The 20552-nt window shown below is 42.0% G+C and overlaps 1 long non-coding RNA gene across 1 annotated transcript; it reads right to left on the bottom strand.

The window, feature by feature from the left end:
• Nucleotides 1–10802: 10802 nt before the first annotated feature.
• On the bottom strand, nucleotides 10803–19656 carry LOC133513331 (uncharacterized). The gene is made up of 3 exons (XR_009798457.1): nucleotides 19563–19656; nucleotides 18745–18847; nucleotides 10803–12073 (listed from the first exon to the last, which is right to left on the bottom strand). It is a non-coding gene; the product is annotated as an uncharacterized LOC133513331 (long non-coding RNA).
• Nucleotides 19657–20552: the final 896 nt, after the last annotated feature.

Here is a 20552-nt window from a genome sequence, read left to right as displayed (position 1 = left end):
GTCTTCGATGTCTGGCATCCAGGGACCAGAGCAAGTGGAGCCAGCACATCAGGTGGGTGGAGTATGCCCACAATTCTCTACCCTCCGCTTCAACAGGTATGGCTCCACTCCATGTCATGCATGGGTATCCTCCGTCCCTGTTTCCTCCACTGGTCACAGAATCCACAGTTCCGTCGGCCCTGGCCATGGTGCGACGCTGCAAACGGACCTGGGAAGCAGCTCGGAGGACACTGCTGCGCATGAACAGCACCTACAAGGCCGCAGCAGACCACAAGAGGAGGGCCGCACCAGAGCTCAGAGTGGGACAGCGAGTGTGGTTCTCCACCAAAGATCTCCCGCTGCGGACGGAATCCCGCAAACTTGCTCCCAGGTTCGTTGGCCCGTTCCCGGTTTCCAAAGTTATTAACCCGCTCGCCGTCTCGTTGAAACTGCTCAGCAGACTTCGCCCGAATCGCACATCGTCGCTGGCTCCTCCGCTCAAATCCCCCCCGCATGGTCGACGGTGGGTTGGTGTACACTGTGCGCCGGTTGCTGTCTTCCCGTCGCAGAGGAAGGGGGGTCCAGTACCTGGTGGACTGGGAGGGATATGGCCCGGAGAAGCGCTCTTGGATCCCCTCCCGCTTCGTCGTGGACCGCTCCCTCATCAGGGACTTTCACGCGGCTCACCCTGATGCTCCTGGGCCGTCCAGAGCCGGCCGTTCGGGGGGGGGGGGGGTTCTGTCATGCTCCTGGATTCCAGCCAGGGCTGGGCGTGGCCAGCTAATCTGAAGGTGCACACCTGCGCCTCATGACCTTTGATTAAGACCCAGTACATATAGGACCCGGGGGACGACTATTACTCTGCTAGATCGTTGCCTCTCATGCCTCGTTCCCGCACTACCGTACTCCTGACGTCTACCTCCCGTGTACCGACCAACGCCTGTCTCCCGACCTACCCCGTAAGCCTGCCGTTACTGATCTTGCTGCTTGTTTGGACTGACTCCCTGGTAACCGACATTGGAACGAATAAAGGCTTATTCCGCACTGCTTACCTCTCACCTGAGTCGTGCATTTGGGTCCACCCCCGAGTCTCGTCCGTGACATGGTTAACTTCGAAAGCAATGTATATAACACAAAGGGTACAAATACACATGTAGACAGATAATATAACAATACCCTTTTATAGTATTCATAATTTCTAGCCTACAAACAATTATTAATGTATGAAAGTGGTTACAGAACTAATTAAAATTGTATTTCAAGGCACGACTGTAGACGCTAAATATTTTTTTAGTATTTTGTTTTGTTATTTTCTTCAAGACTCTACACCAGACATCCAACCTGGTGGTCTTTGTGACAGAAGAGTCTCTGCTAGGATCAAAGGCAAAGTTTATAAAACAGTAGTGAGGCCGGCCATGATGTACTGATTAGAGACGGTGGCACTGAAGAAACAACAGGAAGCAGAACTGGAGGTAGCAGAAACGAAGATGCTGTGGTTCTCGCTTGGAGTGAACAGGTTGGATAGAATTAGAAATGAGCTCATTAGAGGGACAGCCAAAGTTGGATGTTTTGGAGACAAGATTAGAGAGAGCAAACTTCGATGGTTTGGACACGTTCAGAGGCAAGAGAGTGAGAATATTGGTAGAAGGGTGCTGAGGATGGAGCCAGGCAAAAGAGCGAGAGGAAGACCAAAGAAAAGGTTGATAGGATGTTGTGAGGGAGGACATGAGAACAGTGGGTGTTAGAGAGGAAGATGGACGAGATAGGCTTACATGGAAAAAGATGACACCCTCACATTTGTCCTCTTTCTCTCAGTGGGACAGTTTTTTTTAATGGTCTGACCTCAAGTGCATGAGAGTGGTTTGAAGTCTAAACTTTTGTGTAACTCAAGGGGAACATTTTGTTTTATTAATTTTTGAATTATATGTCCAAATACTACATAATTTGACTGGTGGTTCTATATTTTGGAACATTTAGAGCTATTCATAGCCACCAAAGTACTGCAATGCTTATTCTTTCCTGGAAGAACAGACTTTATATACCCTGATGGTTCTTTATGTCTCAGTGTTTCGCAGGCATCTCTGATCCAGACAGACTCCTTGAGTCGGTTAACCACGTCTTGAGATGAAAACATAACGAGACATTTACCGATGAATGGGATTATGCTCCACATGTCCAGTTATCTAGACATCCTCCATTTCTCCATTTCACTCCCCACCCCCGTTCTCCCCACTAACTCTGTAGCGAAGTCACAGAATCACCTCACCTTGCTGGTTGCCAAGGAGCTAATGAATTTTTCATATCCAGTGCATGGCTGTACAGAAAGTGGTAAAATCTTGACTGTGGAGCTTGTGTGGGTGTCAGTCTGTGGAAATGGAGGCATTGATTAATGGTAGTGGAAAGTGCAAACAATTACAGCTTGAAAGGAGCAACCGGCAGTGGTCCACTTGCTGCACCTCTGTGCGAGGCAGAGTGAAGGATCTGGGATTCAAACTGAAATTTGATATATCAGCCAAGGGATGGTGTGTTAGTTCGCCTCTTTTAACAGCAAAATAAGATCTTGGCAAAGATACTATGCTTCAAATTTATATGCAAGACACGCTCAGTAGACTCGAATGTTCATAAAAGTAATACAATATGCAACAGCTGCAAAGACAGTCATTCCATGTGTAATACATTTACCTTCCCTGGGCATGTAAATGTTAACAAATGTGGTACTGAGGTAAACTGATTAGGAAAGACATGAAGAAATGAACACCCATTCACGCTCACAATAATTTAGTGTCTCCAATTAATGGATGTTTTTGGGGAAGTGGGAGGAAACCGGAGTGCCCGGAGAAAACCCACACAGGCATGGAGAGAACATGCAACCTCCAAACAGGGAAGGCCGGGATTAGAACCCTGGCCTCAGAACTGTGAGGACAACACTCTAACCGGTTGTCCCACCATGCCACCCAAAGTCTGTAGTCATAATCATAAATATTATTAACAATACTTAAAAATATAAAAACAAAATTAAAAAAATATATAAATATGGCGGCACGGTGGATCAGTTGGTAAAGCGTTGGCGCTGGTTCTGAGGTCCCGGGTTCAATCCCAGCTCCGCCTGTGTGGAGTTTGCATGTTCTCCCCGTGCCTGCGTGTGTTTTCTCCGGGCACTCCGGCTTTCTCCCACATCCCAAAAACATGCAACATTAATTGGACACTCTAAATTGGCCCTCGGTGTGAGTGTGAGTGTGGCTGTTTGTCTCTATGTGCCCTTTGATTGGCTGGCAACCACTTCAAGATGTACCTGGCCTCCTGCATGATAACAGCTGGGATAGGCTCCAGCACTCCCCACGACCCTCATGAGGATAAGCAGCAAAGAAAATGGATTGATGGATGGTAATAAATATAAAAAATATACAACCACTAGTCAAGTTATGCTGGAATAATAATGCTATTATTATTCAATAACTAGCATTTTGACAATGCATCAAAACAGAGCATTAGTATCATGGAGGCAATTCTAATACAGCTCTTGCTTTGGATCACATTAGGTTTTGCGTTTGCATTTTCTTGTTGCCCATCAGTGTAAATTTGAGTCCTTGGGCCTGATTTACTTTAGTAAGATCCCAAATACAGGGTTGCAAATTACGTTTTTACAAGTCTTGCACATTAATGTGATTGCGATATTTTATGAAGATCCCAAATAGGAGGCACTAAATTGTGCACACACTCACTCCAACACATAACATACACTGTTTGGTTTGATTTAACTCATCCTGATTGCCTATCCCAAGTAACTTCTGTGGTAATATTTTTTAAAGTGCCCTACAAATAAAGTTGAGTTGCATTAGAATTTGGGACTTGTGCTCACAAAACTGCTCTGGGAAAGGCCAGACAATCGCGATGCCACTTGAAAGGCATGGCTAGACAAATTGATATGCATAGCGCATTTCATATACAAGGTAACAGGGTGCGCCTGCTTTTAAAAGACGCAGAATCAGCCATCGCAATTCATGTTACTTTTTATAAATCACATTAAGCTTGCTAATTTAAACAATTTGCATATTGCTGGCGTGAGGTTGAAATCCAATTTGTTCAATGTCATACGTTTTTCACTAATCCATGGTAATTGGTCATTACTCTGGTTGGTGAGCAAATAGGTAAATTTTACACCAATGCACCCAATTACCACAGGTGGGTAAAGTAACCAGAAATGGTATTCAAGCAAGAGTATTATTATTTTAGAATTATATGACCCAAGTAAAATTAGTAAGTAGTCAGTATTCAGTGAAATAAAAAAAAATATATTTCTATGTACCTAAAGTATATATGAAGCATTGAAATGCAAAAGCCATCATAAACATAAACAAAAAAATAAGTAGAACCATGCCTACCACAGCATTATTCGAAGCTGCATTTCGAAAAGCTGTTATGTAATTAGTCATAGTTACTATCATCACCATTTGATCCAATTCTGAGCCCATACTGTATCCATTTATGACATCACAAACTCTTCAGTCTTCACGCACTTCCTCAAACATGGCCACATCTCCCATTTCTGATTGTGCTTCAATTGATTTTTTTAACCTGAAAGTTGTCTGCAGTTCTGTGATGTAGTCCATCCCGTTTCTGTACCATTTATTCTCCAATCCTGGAGTTTGTCTTTAAAATATAAATTTCTCCCACGTTTAACTTAAATGAGTAACTTTGGAGACATTGTTTGTGTTGAGGCTTTTTATTGATATAGTCAGATGTCACAAGTGGTTACTTAATGGAACAGTCATGTGACCTTAAGTCTCCCTGGCAAAACCAACTAGATCTCACAAGCAATAATGCAGTTGAGAGTGGAATGTCGCACAAGTAATGTAATAAATAACATGGTTCTTCTTTACTAAAATATTAAACAAAACATAAAAAAGTACATAACATTAAAAGATATGTACAATTTATTAGAAACATTAGCTATCAAGTAAATGTAATGGAATAAATTTAGCAAGCTCTGCTCATTCATTCATTAGTTCATTTGTGTGTGCAAACACGTTTTTAGCTGTTTTGCACGTGCAGACTTTGAATTAATCAGGCCCCTTGTGTCACGACTAGAGCTCTCTCCATGGGTCCTGATCTTCATTGGAAGGCTCTGCAGAAACATTCTCGTTTGTCCCCTATACGCATGTGGAAAAGCTAATATCAGCAGCAACCAGTAACCATTTATGTGGAATTTATTCCTGAATCATGGCTATTTCTTTCTTCTTTTTTTTTTTTTGGTCAAGCTTATTCATACAAATGTGCTGTCACATCTTTGACGGCCTGTCAAACAAGAGAAAATCAGTTTCACAATAAATGCACAACACTTAAGTGCTGACGTCATGAAATAGGTTCTCCCCCTCCTTGCTCTATAATAGCTAATTCCTGTCTCAGCACTTAACACTGATGGGATAATTAGCAGTTTACAAGAGTCTTAATTACCTGCCGCTTCGAGTCATAAATTCTCCGAATTCTGTGGGATTCTGCAGGACGAAAGACTAACAAGACACATAAATGACAACTGTGGTCATGACAATGAGAGCCTGATTAACTAGAGGTTTGCACATACAAAAACAGGTGAGAACTGGAGCATGCAAACAGATATGGAAGCTAATCTACTTGCGGGCTCAGCTCTATTTCCGTCTGACAAACATTTATAGTCAAAGTTAATTTTGCAAGTTGTAGGAGGAGTACATTCAAATCGATGAATTATGCAAATATATTATGATTTCTTGAAGTTGGATGATTTTGTGTCTTTGAATAGTTTAAAAGTCAGGTTGATATGAAGCGGCAGAAAAAAAATTGACTGTCATCCATCCATCCATCCATCCATCCATTTTCTGAGCTCCTGATCCTCATGAGGGTTGTGGAAGTTCTGGAGCCTATCCAAGTTGTCATCATGCAGGAGGCCGGGTCCATCTTGAATTGGTTTCCAGCCAATCGCAGGGCACATCGAAACAAACAAGCACTCACACTCACAATAATGCCTAAATAAAAAGGAATATGATATAATATAATATAAATAATATAAATATGCTACAAATATATTTTTATGTAACGCTCATACTAGGTATGACAAAAACAATTACTAGAAACATTCTTGTAGTATTTCAAAATCTTTTCAGTTAACTAGAAATTCAAATCATTGACTTAATATTTGATATTTTCACTATTTGTATCAGTATGTTTTTGTGCATTTTCTAGCTGGCCTAGAGTAATTAACAATAAACTTGGTTATAGGACAGGATAATAAAATAAAACAAAAGATTTCAGGAAATGTCCTGATCTGCATTACATTCAATTTTAATGAGAAATGCATGGTAGCACAATCTATTGCAATGATAATATGAAACTATTAACACCATTGTTGTATGTGCATTGGAAAAATACCATCCTAACTGAAAAAAGAGAGCAATTTTTGGCCCAAGTACTGTTCCAAATGCAGAAAATATGAATGTGATCTGAATCAAATTGTTCTGTGCTCTGCACACAAAAAATCCCTGCAGCAGCCAATGTGGTGGATGAATGACTATGAATCAGACAATCCATTTCCAAGGTTCATCCAGGGAGCTACCAATATTGAAACCTTTGGTGTGGTTTACAAAATTATATTTCATTCCCTATTTCATGTGAGGAAATAAACTCATTCAATATCAGACAAGCTGTGCTGTCGTGCAGAGGGTTTGCAGGCGTGTACGTACATGGAAATAGGTGTTTGTTCACATCTATTTATCCATCTAAATTGTCCCAAAAGCCTCATACAGATCTTAAAAGCCGAAAAAGAGGATTTTTGCTTTCAGAGGAGGAAGTGCGAACAGTAGGTTCTTTTGTCCCAGTGTCTGAGGCTGGAAATCATGTGTAGCTATAGATTTTCACTTTATTCAGTCTGTGGGAATTGAGCAAGTTGACACTTTCAGCACAGCGTTAATGCAAAACTTTGTCTTCAGAGTGGGACTGTTAAATAGACTAAAACAAGTCTTTTTCCCCTTTGCTGCATCACAAACCACAAGAGGCCTGTCTTTATTGGTACCATGCCGATTCTTCGTGCGTGTATAAACTCTGCACATGAAAACCTCTTATCATCTTTGTATAAGAGTAAGCCTCTGACAGGATCTGGGTGGTTCTTCTCGGGTCTCTTTACCCTCGGCGGACAGCGCCGTTTGTTGAGTGGCTGTCTTTCCTCTGTCAGGAGGTAGTGTTTGGCGGAGTGACTCTTTAGGCTTGTTTAAACTCCCTCCACGGGGTTTAGAATGATGTGAAAATATGGCAAAATTGAGCTCTTGAAAGGGCTAAGAAGGGTTGCGCTGTGGATTTCTTTTGTACTGAACTTTAACCTTTTTGAATCCTGGGGGAGAATTAAGTACAGTGCAACAGAGGTTTGTCAGAACATGACACCGGTTTTCCTGAGGGCCAGACTAAAGGTTTACAGCCAAGTAAGTAAATGGTGCAGGTGCAAACCGACTCCATCATGGGTTCATTGGTTAATGACATCAACAAAATGAAAGCTCTCTCTCAGGCTGTTAAACCTCCTTTGTCCACTGGAGAGCAAGGCAGAGGTGGGATGACAGCCCCAAGAGAAGTTAGCACCTTGTATAAAAACCATCCATCCATTTTCTAAACAGTGGACACAGAAAAAGTGCATTTTGGTGAATGATTTAGAAAAAAAAGTACATTTCAATGTATTTTTGATGGGTATCAATAATCTGCTGATTTTCACTATGCATCCCCCACGAATAGCGGGGCACACTATACCGGGTTTACCAGCTGACTGTGGGGGGAGAAGTTAGACACACGCTGGACTGGTCGGCAGCCAATCAGACAAACAACACCGTTCAGGCTCATGGTCAGAGCTAATAAACATTTAGTCTTTGGATAAACTAATATGCAGAGTGATGTTCTCGAGTCAAAAGGCTCCAGCTTGTTTTGTCGTTGATGGGCCGAGTCACCTCGCTTTTGGATCGTAATGAGAACTCGGCACTACAATACCGTGCGTGCAACTACGCCAAATTTCTTCTTCGTTGACAAAGGCTACCTTTAATTAAAACGACAGTGTTCACAAAATCAGCTACTTTGTTTACAAGAGGTAGTGACAATAATTTGTTTGTGTTTATTGAATTTGATGTTTTTGCATTGACAATACCAAAGTCTATACAGGATAGTGTCATTTTTAATAAAGGGATCTCAGTCAATGTAGAAATTGGACTCCATTCCTGATCTTCTATCCTAAGAATACTGTAACCGCTTTAAACCTAAGCTGCAGATATGTTTTCAGGAGCGGACCAACACCTGTCACCAGAAAAGCGTTGTATTGTTTTTGTCATAAGCAAGACTTAGCAACTGCCAAGAAGGGCGTGGCCAAGCACCCGCTTTGGGCAGTGACACCTGTCACCGATCACAGCTATTTTACATTGGGACTGTAATTAGACAGGCATTAAAGATGGCATTTTTATCACTGGCATTGGCCAGTTCGCTGCCTTGACTTAGTGAGTTGTATTCACTGACAGTAGAACCACCACCACTGAGAATAGTGTAGTGTTCAACTATCCTCGTCACAGCTTTTCTGTGCCACCACAGTTTATGTTTCATAGTCATAGTCAAGTCCTAGTTCATGTTGAAGTCACGTTGTGATGATTACGTCCTGACCACGACCCGCTCACCGCCGCATATTTTTTTTGGATCATGAGGAAGACCTGAATTTATATGACCGGCTGCATGTTTCTGAGTCGGACAATGATGTCAAATTCTCCCTCCCGCTAATGAATCTGTGTGACTTTTTTTTTTGCGGTCCCGCGCCTGCAGGTTTCAAGTGCCCTCGCCTTGTGAGCCCAAGTCCTCTTCCTCTAATCCTTACCTGGGGACCCGTTTGGCCATCTATCCGGGCCCTCCGCGTGGCGGCCAGAGGAGACGCCCAAGTAGGGTACCGCCTTATGCCTCCCGCTGCTCTGTGACCCACCCATAGCCGACATCCGCCCACATTTCACTGGCGACCAAGCCACAGCCAACTCCCGCCGACGCGTCGCCGATGACCAAGCCAGCGGATGCTGAATCAACCGGTAAGCCTCAGGCCCAATAATAGGAAGGATTTGTGACCCCCAAGGTGCAACGATCTGAGGACCATGGGGCTTTCTATCGCTTTATGTGGGAGCAGTTAGAGCAGCAGAGGGAGGAGCTTGTAGCCCTCACGAACCAGGTTTGGTGGAAATTAGACTACCGGCTGAGCCACGGCCACGTCGCGGTTGCCACTGATCCACTAACAAACCAAGCCCACGTTGCGGTAGGGACTGACCCGCAACCAAGCCAAGCCCGCGTCGTTGTGGTGACTGACCCACTGCCGCGCCTCACCCATGTCGCGGTGGAAACAGACTTCCTGGCGAACCATGCTAACACCACTGTAGCCACCAATCCGCTACTGAGCCAAGCCCATGGCGCAGTGGCGACTGATCGGCTACTGCGCCACACCCACGTCACGGTGGAAACATTCTTGCGTCCTTCTGGTTCCTGCTTCACCTTTGGGTTCCTCCTCGAGGACGTCTACCTGAATCGCCCCGGAAGGACTCTGGTGCTTGGCTTCCTGGCCGACCTCCTGACCTGCTCGGCCGGACACCTCGCTTTGAGTGGCCTGGATGGCCACCAGACAGACTGGTGTTGGGGGGTTTGTCCCCTCCCCTGGGCCCCTTTCCACCCTCCCCTGGTCATGTCTTTTGTTTTGTTTTTGGGTTTTGTCACGTCTGGGATCCGCCCCTTAAAGGGGGTTCTGTCATGAGCAAGGCTTGGACACTGCCACGAGGGACGTGGCCATGCCACTGCTCTGGGCGGTGACACCTGTCACTGCTCACAGCTGTTTTACATTGGGACTGTAATTAGACAGGGAATTAAGTAGGCATTTTGTCACTGGCATTGGCCAGTTCGTTGCTCTGAGTTAATGTGTTGTATTCACTGACAGTAGGAACCTCCACCACGGAGAATAGTGTAGTGTTGAGCTATCCTCATCACAGTGTTTCTGTGCCACCACAGTTGAGCCCTGTCTTAGTTTATGTTTCATAGTCATAGTAAAGTCATACTTCATGTTTCCTAGTTTGTCTGCTCGTCATCAGACCTTGCTCCACTTTTTTGGATCCCGCCTAGCCTCGCGTTTCTGTGCCTCTGCCTTCTTGAACTGCTTACACTGTGGATGACCCTGTTCCTTTAATAAGCCATGCCTAACGTCATGCTCACGTCTTGGAGTCCTGCATTTGGGTCCAGCCCCGTACCAGAGGTTCGTGACAGTTTTTTTTTCATTTTATTTTTTGTTTATGTTTTGATTTAGAATAGAAGGTGTACAATTCCTAATGTATTTGCACCAATGGAAAGAAAACCTCTTATAAAGATTTTGAGCCTAACTCATACTTAGCAAGTAGATTCCATAAAAATATTATATTATTATTATATTAATACTTTGCCAAATTACTTGACTATTGGCTTTTGTTTTAACGTGTTATACTGCCCTTTTTCATTGGTAGCATTGCAGCTTTGGTCCTTTATATTTACTGAGTAGTTTGTACACATAAACTTGATTGTACAATCACTTCTGTTTAAAATATATTTGTACATTTGTTCATTGCCCAGTGAAAAAGAAACACACCTTTGTTGCCATTCATACAGCTTCACTTTGATTGTGACCAAAATTGATCGTTAATACATTTTGTTGTTCTCAGCAAAGTCTGGCATTTTTAAAATGGTGCAATATCCCCTAGCAGTGTATTTTTGGCATGTTAACAGAAAACAGTTTTTTTCTATTCACATCATTGGTGGAGAGTTGTCAAGTCAGAGCATAACTTTGGGATACGTTTTTATTAATGTTTCCTTTCAAGTTGCAACATTATACACAAGTGGTTACACTCCAGAAATGATGTTGGGAAACCAGGCAAATTTTTTTTTACAATGGTTTAAAACAAAATGCAAAGGTGAGATGATTCATTTCCAAACAATTGTTTCCATCTTGATTGTATATTTGGAGGCCTTTATTAAAGTGTAAACCTATGTGTGATATTATAACCATGATGCAGTCTGCATCACATTAACAAACTTCATAAATTTTATTATACTACATACTGTAATGTATGAACCTGTGCTCCTTCCTCAGCGCGATCCACAATATCCATTAATCACAGACAGCATTTCCAAATATGTAGGAGTCAATTTGCTAAGTAGGATATAAATATAATTAAATTATGTCATAACCAAATCATCGCTCCTAATGGAGTCAAGTAACCTCTTTCAGTGGCCCACAAGAACATTGTCGTTGCAGGCGTTTTCTGCAGAAGTGAACTCCTACTTTGGAAAAAGGAAAAATAAATGCAGTAGAAGCAGCTTTAACCGTTCTTTGGTTTCATTTAAGGCAGATGATGAAAGCCCCAAATTTAAAAATCACTTTTAGACTGCAATCATAAAACCGTTATGACCTTAAATAAACAGTTAAAATACACTTGGAACATCTTTTGTTCTCATAAAAGTGAAAAATAAGTTAAATTGCTTTTCAGTAAATGAAATTTAATGCAGTCACACTTTGATGCTGAATAAATGATGCAGTGATGAATAAAGGTCACCACTTGTGCTTTGGTGGTGAGATTACCCAAAAAGTAAATGCAGCTCACTTTCTTATTTGGATGACATCGCATTCTTAAGGTTTTGCTATCATTGGTATTCTTCAATGGTAGCATCCCCACAAAATCTGAAGAAAACGCAAAATACTGTAGGGATTTGCGAGTTTGGACCCTATGCGTGTTCGCAAGTCGAGGAAGATATGACCAATGATTAGAAAAAGTTAACAGCAAATGGATTACAAAGGAATGTGCAGTACAGACGTCCGGGTCTTATCTAGGTGTCTGCCGCACACGAGACGTGTGTCTTCTGGCAGGATAGCCAAAGAAGAAGGCAAAAGCTGCCCAGTAACACACAGTTTTTATATGTATGGGTCCATGGTAGAAGCGGCTGCCACCCCATTGTCAAATCCTGGGCCGGGATGGTAACTTTCCGCTCCTTATCTGGTGTCGTTCATCTCCACAGCAACGCCTGGGAGAGGAGTATGGCACCAGCCGTTTTTCTGCGTACAAAGATCAAGGACAACCACCGGCTCCACAACGCATCCTTGTCTGATTAGCAAATGGACAACATTTTATCTGTTGATTAAATGTATAAGGTCATATTTAAGCAAATAATGAAAGTGCAATAAAGTAAAATAGTCTTCAATACTTAAATAATACTTTCACTCCTGAGATGCTGTACGACTATAGTACATTTGACATTAGAGTGGCGGTTTTTAATGTGGTTTCAGTCGAACCCCGGGATTTCGTTAAGTCAGTCTCAGGGATTTGGCAGAATGCGGCACACACTGCCCGTACATTTAATATCGACAAAGCCAATAATTATGTATGCAGGGACAGAAGTTTCAGTCCAGGCACCCCCTTGTTCCGCCACTACAGAATAGGTGGTTTTTAACACACTTTAACACATTAATCTGTCTTACTTGTTGACATCAAACCATATGCTATCAATACAGAACATTTAAAAAAGAGCCCCAAAAATATTCCCATGTAAGAAATGTTTTTGCCAGTTCCCTTTTTGGGAATGGACGGTATTGTGAGCAACTCTAAGCAGCAGGCAACCTTGTTATTTTGGTTTACGTGACCACAGACAAATATTTTGAAGATATATCTACTTATGTGCTTTCATATTTTTGACAACAATTGACTAAGAACGGGGAAAAGCATCCATGCTACTTCAACCTCTTCAAATATGGACAAGCATACAAAAGTTTCTTAGTGACTTTTCCGATTCAAACATTACAGACAAAAACAAGTAACTAAACAGAAAATGAAGCTATTTTGTTGTGAAACTGATATGAGAGTGGCACTTGGCAAGGCAAAAGCGAAATTCACTTTCATTTCCAGTAATTTCCCATTGAAATGGATCAGGCTGTGGGGGCCTGGAAAGCGTTGGCCTCACAGTTCTGAGGAAAAGGGTTCAAATCCCGGGCCAGCCTGTGTGGAGTTTGCATGTTCTCCCCATACCTGCTTGTGTTTTCTTTGGGCACTCCAGTTACCTCTCACATCCCGAAAATGTGCATTAATCCGTGACTAAATTGCCTGTATGTGTGATTGTGAGAGTGAATGGTTGTTTGTTAGTTTATTCAATGAAATCAAATTTCACTCCAACTATATATAGCCCATTTCTTTTGTATTTCAAATAAATGTTATATTTGTTTTTTCCACTTGTGAAGGAGTTTGTGAGTGCGCTTATAAAACCTCCAGCAAGCACTGCTTTAGAGGTTCCACTGTCTATTCAAAAATGAAATTACATGGATGATCAGATTGTTCTTACAATGTAGAACAAGTGTGACAGTGACACAGACTGACAGCATCCTGAAAAAATAAAAACCGTGAGTCACATCAGAGGGAGAAAGATTGGGCGCTGAGACAACGCATGTAAACACGATTCTAAGGAAAAATCCCCAGGCAAATGGATATCATACCATTGCATATCTCTGCAAACAAAGATGAATCAACTCCCTGTGGGTGGAAGTCTCATCCAGCCGCAACAAAAAATAAGGACCAAAACCTTGTTACTGACTTATGTCTGGGTAGAAACAGCCATTACATTCTGTGCTGCTTGTTTTGTACTTCCATAGTGTCTAAAAGGTGATACATGATGAAAAAGTCATTCCACCAATGTTTATTTTATTGCATTCTCCCACGAGGATTCTGCTCCGAAACCCAGAATGGGAATCCACACATCTGATTGGCCTCTGTGAGCTTTAATCATTGCTCCAGTCTTAATGGAGCAATTATTAGCAAGGGGATTAAGTGTCTCATTTAAATCGTGTGCTGGCCTCTTGATGATTTACTTCGTGGTAGGAGGAGAGATTAAAGGATCGGAATGTGGAATTTCTACTTTTTACCTTCTCTTGAAGTATGTGCCTATACATGGTAAGAATACATGCACATTCTTTGACTTTTCTGCTTGGAAAGGACATGAATTGGATAAATACACACACTCCAATGACTTGACAGCATGATGGTTACATGGTGCTGTGAGCAAGGAGAATTCTGTCCACTATTATTTATGCTGGAGTTTTGTTGAAGTACGAGTTGTGGCAGTTTCATGAGGCAATTTTTTTTTTTTTTTTGAGGATGTGCAAGTGTGTGAGTTGCAGGAAAGGCTGTGTTGGTGGAGGAGGTGTGCATTGTGTCCAAGGCAGATATATATACTCCACCATGTAAGCAATATGACCTTGAATGTGGCCTTGGCGCTCACATTCTCATCGCTCTCGTTTCAGTGTCAGGAGATCAAAAAAAAAAAATCGGCAAAACACATTTTTCAAAAGTAGGTTTTCTTAAGTGCACAATTTGGTTCCTCAGTCAGTAACTGCAGCTGCCGGAGTCGCTCCTTCTCATTTGAGTGCTATTTTATATGCTGCATGCACAAACCAACACCATTTTTTTTCCCGTCTTTAATACATTATTCAGTGTATGTACTATTTTATGTTCATTCCTCACAATGGCCTGAACACCATCCGTGCTTAGTTAAACAATGCTTTTTAGGATCATATAAACTGAATGGGCAGCAGTGTATGTAGTGCATGTATTCTTTAAAAGAATACCTAGTCTAAAGAGAAAGGAGAGGAGTAAGATGGAGTTGTGCTAAATTAAATAAGAAACAAAATAACATGCTCAAATAATTCGAGGGCCTCAGCTATCCTGACTGGTAATCATTTTGAGAAAGCAAGTTGCTGAAATAACGACAATCTTTTTCATGCCAGGCCCTTTTGGTCAGGTATCTCGACCAGTGTATTTTCTGCAAAAAAGGTTGTGTAGAAGCTTTCAGGAATGCATCCCCCCTGCTTAGTTTCCAACAATATAATGCATAAAACATTTTTTATGAAGGCGGCATGGTGGAGCAGCTGTAAAGTGCTGGCCTCACACTTCTGATGTCCAAGGTTTGGACTGGTCCCGCCTGTGTGGAGTTTGCATGTTCTACCCGTGCCTACGTGGGTTTTCTCTCGGCACTCCGGTTTCCTTCCACATCCCAAAAACATGCAACATTAATTGGACACTCTAAATTGTGTTATTGTAACTGTTGTCTGTCTCCATGTGCCCTGCGATTGGCGGAAACCAGTTCAGGGTGTACACTGCCTCCTGCCCATTGACAGCTCGGATAGGCTCCAGCAGGATAAGTGGCTTAGTAAATGGATGGATGGATATTTTAATGATGTAATTACTTTTGACCATGCTGTGTCATCGGTTTATTATTTGCATAAAGAAGCAAATTTGCAATACATTCAGAAAATAATGAGGTATTGTTTAACACCACTTTTTTGAGGAAACCTCTAAAGGTCCTGTTGATGCCCATCCATCCATCTATCCAGCCATCCGTTATCTCTAACATCATCAGTAAAGTCACAGATATTTGCCTTAGGGAGAAAGGCCAACTCTTTGCTAGCCAATAACAGGGCACATTTAGACAAACCAAAGACCAAACTAACCAAGTAAACCAAGACAATTCACATCTAAGGAGAGTTGACTTTAATTCAATTGAATTGCCTTCAATCAACCTATCATACTTATTTGGGAAATGTGGAAGAAACCCAAGCACTCAGAGAAAAAGCACACAGGCAGGGGTTGAACATTTGAACCCAGAACCTCAGTACTGTAAGATAGATGTGCAAAACAGTTGGTTAGTTTGTGGCTTCTGTTGATGCATTCATTCAAAATTAAGAACATTTATCAAAATGTAATCCAATGAGTCTTATTGTTATGGGAACCTAATTAAAATAGTTACTTATATCTATCCATCCAGTTTACAAGCCGCTTATCCCCACAAGGGTAGCGGGAGTGTTGGAGCGTATCCCAGCTATCTTCGGGCAGGAGGTGGGGTACACCCAGAACTTGTCAGCAGCCAATCCCAGAGAAAGTTATGAATATTTGATTTGGAAAGGGTACGTTGATGCACACACTCTTCTTTCACTTTGGAAAAGATCTGATGCCTGAATATTGCAATTATTTTTATGGCAGAGTTCTTAATACAGCTTTTGTTTTGTGTTACATTATTTTGGATCAAGGTAACAGTCGGGTAATCTCGCTTCAGTTTACTGTATTTTATAGGCATCCTATGCCAAGAGTTTAATCTTGAATGCCAGACAGACGCTATTGATACACTGAAGTACTGGCCTCTCCGTGATGAATGTACACATTCTGTTTTGTTTTCACTTTCACTTTACCGTATCCATCCCAGCCTCCCACAACTTCTCCCGACAACAGATAATTCACTATTAATTCACCTCTAACCTCTCCCATGTGATGTATGTCATGGTGTCCAATGCTAGGCATGCCCAGTATTATCCATCCATCAGCTAATACCTCACTTCAGCCTCCAGCACAGAACCCGCTCTCATTGACGAGGGGCAGGTGAAAAATTATCTGCCCCTACACTTTCCAAGCAAGCATGGCGCGCTCTTCTCTCTTGAAGGTGATCAAATTTGCTATCTGACTACCTGGCCACCAGGTTGATCCTCCAAAAGTGAAATGTGGAAATGTTTCACACATGACACTGACGCCAAGCACCAATGACTCATGAGACCCAAGCAGGTTGATGGTTAACTAAATGAGGACATAGTTCCTTCACCATCCTTTCACTTCAAAACTGCAGTTGTTTGAAGGGAAAGTGCTGTATTGCTGTATTGTCTGATACTTAGTTACAGAATATGGAATACTAGAGTAGTCTCTTCGTAAAAAATGAATTTTTATGGATGTTAGGATAAGCCTTGAAATGAAGAACGCTTTAGAAATACATATTAAACTGAGGGGATCGAATCCCATAGCAAATGATAACTATCATAGGTATGTCTGTGTGTGGGTGTGTGCGTGTGCATGTGTGTGTTTTGTAAGTCTCTTCATGTGCCCATGTTTATGTGTGAGAAGCATCTTCTCCTTTAAACAACATTCTTTTCATTATTTTTGGAGGCCTTTGGTTGTAGAATTTCCCTTCCTCAATGAATGATTGATGTACATTGTACCTCCGCTATTCAAGAGGTTAGGGAATGTATCTCTAATTTTGGTGAATAATTCATGCTTCCCTGAAAGAATTATTCATTCATTCATCCATTCATTTTCCCTATTGCTCATCTTCACTAGGGTCACGGGTTTTCTGGAGCCTATCCCAACTATTTTTGTACAAGACATATTACACCCAGGACTGGTTGCTCGGCAGTCACAAGGCACATATGAACAAGCAACCATTCACAGTCACATTCACCCCTGTGATGAATTTTTAGTCTCCAATTAACCTAACATGCATGTTTTCTGCATGTGGGAGGAAACCAGAGTTGACTCATGCTGGCGTGGGGAGAACATGCGAACTCCACACAGCTGAGGCTGCATTTGAACCCAGGTCCTCAGAACTGTGAGACAAACCTGCTAAATGGTCATCAGTGTTCCACCTAAAAGAGTTGTAAAAATTAGGATTGCCTATAATAATTGTCTCAACGATAAACATACCGCAATCTGCTGTATGATCTCAAAACACTATAACAGCATATGAAATGCCAAAAAAAAAAAAAACATCTTCAAAGTGCTTGTCAGGTCTGCCACAAAAAGAGTTTCTCTGTGTGTGCGTGTGTGTGCATGTGCAATTTCTTGCAGCTGTGGTGCACTGTAGTTACTCAGGTGCTTTTTCCATCCCCAATTAGCTTTTTTTTTAAATGGCCCTGGACTCCACCACATCGCCATTTTACTTACTACTAACTGAGCAATCCATTAACTTTTTGAGAATCATTCTAATCTGTTCTTGGTCTTCTTCCAGCCTGCCACCTGCCTCTGTTCCCTGCAAGCCTGTGTTTATCTCCTGCTACTCGTTGACCCCCAGACTCCTTCCTTGCAAGCCTGTTCATCTCGGCAGACACAGCACCAAAAATCTCCACGCCTCATCGTAGTTGTCTGCCTCTGACCTAGTGATTGCCCAATAAACATACATTCTCGAACCTTCCATTTTCTCACTTCTGCATTTGAGTCAAATTCATCAAAGGAGCCCTGACACTGTCGTATAGAAAAGTAAACATCTTGCATCTAAGGATGCAGATTATATATGTACAGTACCTGTACATACATGTCAAGAGCTCTGATGATGATGTTGAAGAATTGCTACACACGTGTTACCGAAATAATGTCGAGATAATTGGGGCAGTCTGTGCTAGTGGGAAAACTCAGCTGTTCGAAGTAGAATCGTGAGGCTTCGGAGTTTACTGATCCAAAGGCACGAGATCAACACAGTGACCAAACAAAATGGTAGTCATAGATAAGTTTAGAGATGTTCCACTGAGCTGTTGTTGAAGATTATATTGGCTTTCATGCTGTTTCTAGTCCTTGTTTGCCAAAACGATTGAGAACTAAAGCAGCTGCAGGAGACATCGGCTCCGCCTGTCATGCCCCTGGCATCCTCCCCAGGCTGGGCGTGGTCAGCCAATTAGTCGGCACACACCTGCACCCTGTTTCGGCTGATTATACCCGGTACTTATAGGACACTGGGGGACAACTAGTCCTCTGCCACATCGTTGATTCCCATGCCTCGTTCCTGCACTCCCGTATACCTGACCTACCGTGTACCGACCCTCGCCTGTTCCCTGACCATCCTAGTAAGCCTGCCTCTTCTGATACTGCTGCTTTTCCTGACTGACTCGCTGATCATTGACCACGGACCGAATAAAGGCTTTCTGTACACTACCTGCTTGCCTCTGGAGTCGTGCATTTGGGTCCGCCCTCGAGCCTCGTTCGTGACACTTCGTGATTATTTTTCTTCTCATCACTTTTGGAAGGATGTCTAGTTCCTGGTAATGTCACAGGTGTATCACATGTTCTTCACTTAAAATCTTCACCATTCTATGATACATGTAATGCCTTGCAAATTCTCCTGTCAGATGCCTTTTGAGTCGCATTTATGAAAGTTTTAAAATGCTTTATTTAGGTTTTATTTTTATTATATAACCAAAACATGGCATTTGAAAAGCGATGCGGAGGCGTATCATATCTATTTTCAGTGAGATGATTAAAAGCTCAACTGTGCTATTTCAATTGTTGTAGCCCAACACCCCCTATACTGTTCTCTTCATGTGTTTTACTTCCAAAGTGCTAACATGAATAAACAGCCAGCCAAACTCCTTTTTCAAGAGCCAGGAAGTGAGCGTGCTTGCTCCTTTAATTACTTCTTAACAGGTCAAGTCGGGTGACACAATGAAAATGGAGTGAAACTAGAAAACGAAATACAAAACATACTAAATAGACTGCAATGTCAAATCAGTATGGAGTATAAACAGCTTCCATTAGTATATGAATTAAACATTCACATTCAGTAAGTCTAAGGACAAACAGCAACAGCATTCTACTGAAGTGAGTAGCAGATACACATACTGCTGCTAGCTATCTCATGAGAATGAACACAACATGTAAAGTTACTAAATCAGTGCAGCTCACAAATATGCACGAAGATACTGTTAAAGTTACTAACAATACTTCTGAAACATGTAAAGAACATAAATTACTCACAGCCATTCCTTTCTGACGGATTCATGCACAGGAATAAACTGATTTCAACGTGCTACATCTTTCAACTGTTGACATGCTTTTTACCGTTTTTCGCTCTGCTCAGCGCTTCCTACTTCCTGTATTCTACAGTTTCAAAATAAAAGCTCAGCAATGCACTCTCAAAATTAACAACACAAACAGATCTTTTCTAATAAAATCGATCTTCTTAACATATTAAACACTTGGGGCAGAACACCCCCTCATTTTTTATCAGCATGTCAATGAATCTATGTGCCCCAGTCACTGAAGGGCCTATCCCACTGGTAGGGATCTCGCTGAGACTGCCGAGGAAGATTAGTCGCGGCGACTCTGGGTCCCTGGAGACCAAAATATTGCTTGCACTCTGACCAGGATAATTTCTTGGAGAGATTTCCAATTCACCCAGAAGTAGGTGTTATAGGCTACAACACATGTTGGTGTCTTCATTGGATACAGTCATCTATTGACTGCATCATCATTAAATCACAGTAAAATAGAAAATCATACAAGATCCCCGGAATAACATTTACCTTCTCAACTGTGCACATTGGCTTCCTGAAGGTACATTAGATCAATATGGATACAATGAAGACACATTAAGATGTAATTGTGATCATCATTTACTCTAACAGTCAAGATCACTTGAGTTGGAATGAAAGGAAACATTGTTCCTCAAATCACTGTACAGGATCTGCTGTCCAAACAGTTTTCAACTGGATCAAAGCTAGATACCTTTGTAATATCCCTCCATTTTCTGAGCCACTTATCCTCACGAGGGTCGCCGGAGTACTGGAGCCTATCCCAGCCTTCATCGGGCAAGAGGCGGTGTACACCCGGAACTGGTCGCAAGTCAATCACAGCCTTTGTAATATATTATTAGTAAACGGCTGTCTTTCAAAAGCTTAGAACACAGATACTGCAATGTTGGTGACTATCCACTCTTTTATGCAAACTTGTTGGTTTTGCACAAAA

This window comes from Syngnathoides biaculeatus, chromosome 15 (genome assembly GCF_019802595.1).
Source record: "Syngnathoides biaculeatus isolate LvHL_M chromosome 15, ASM1980259v1, whole genome shotgun sequence".
Lineage (NCBI taxonomy): Eukaryota > Metazoa > Chordata > Actinopteri > Syngnathiformes > Syngnathidae > Syngnathoides > Syngnathoides biaculeatus.
This window is presented reverse-complemented; position numbering and strand designations above follow the sequence as displayed.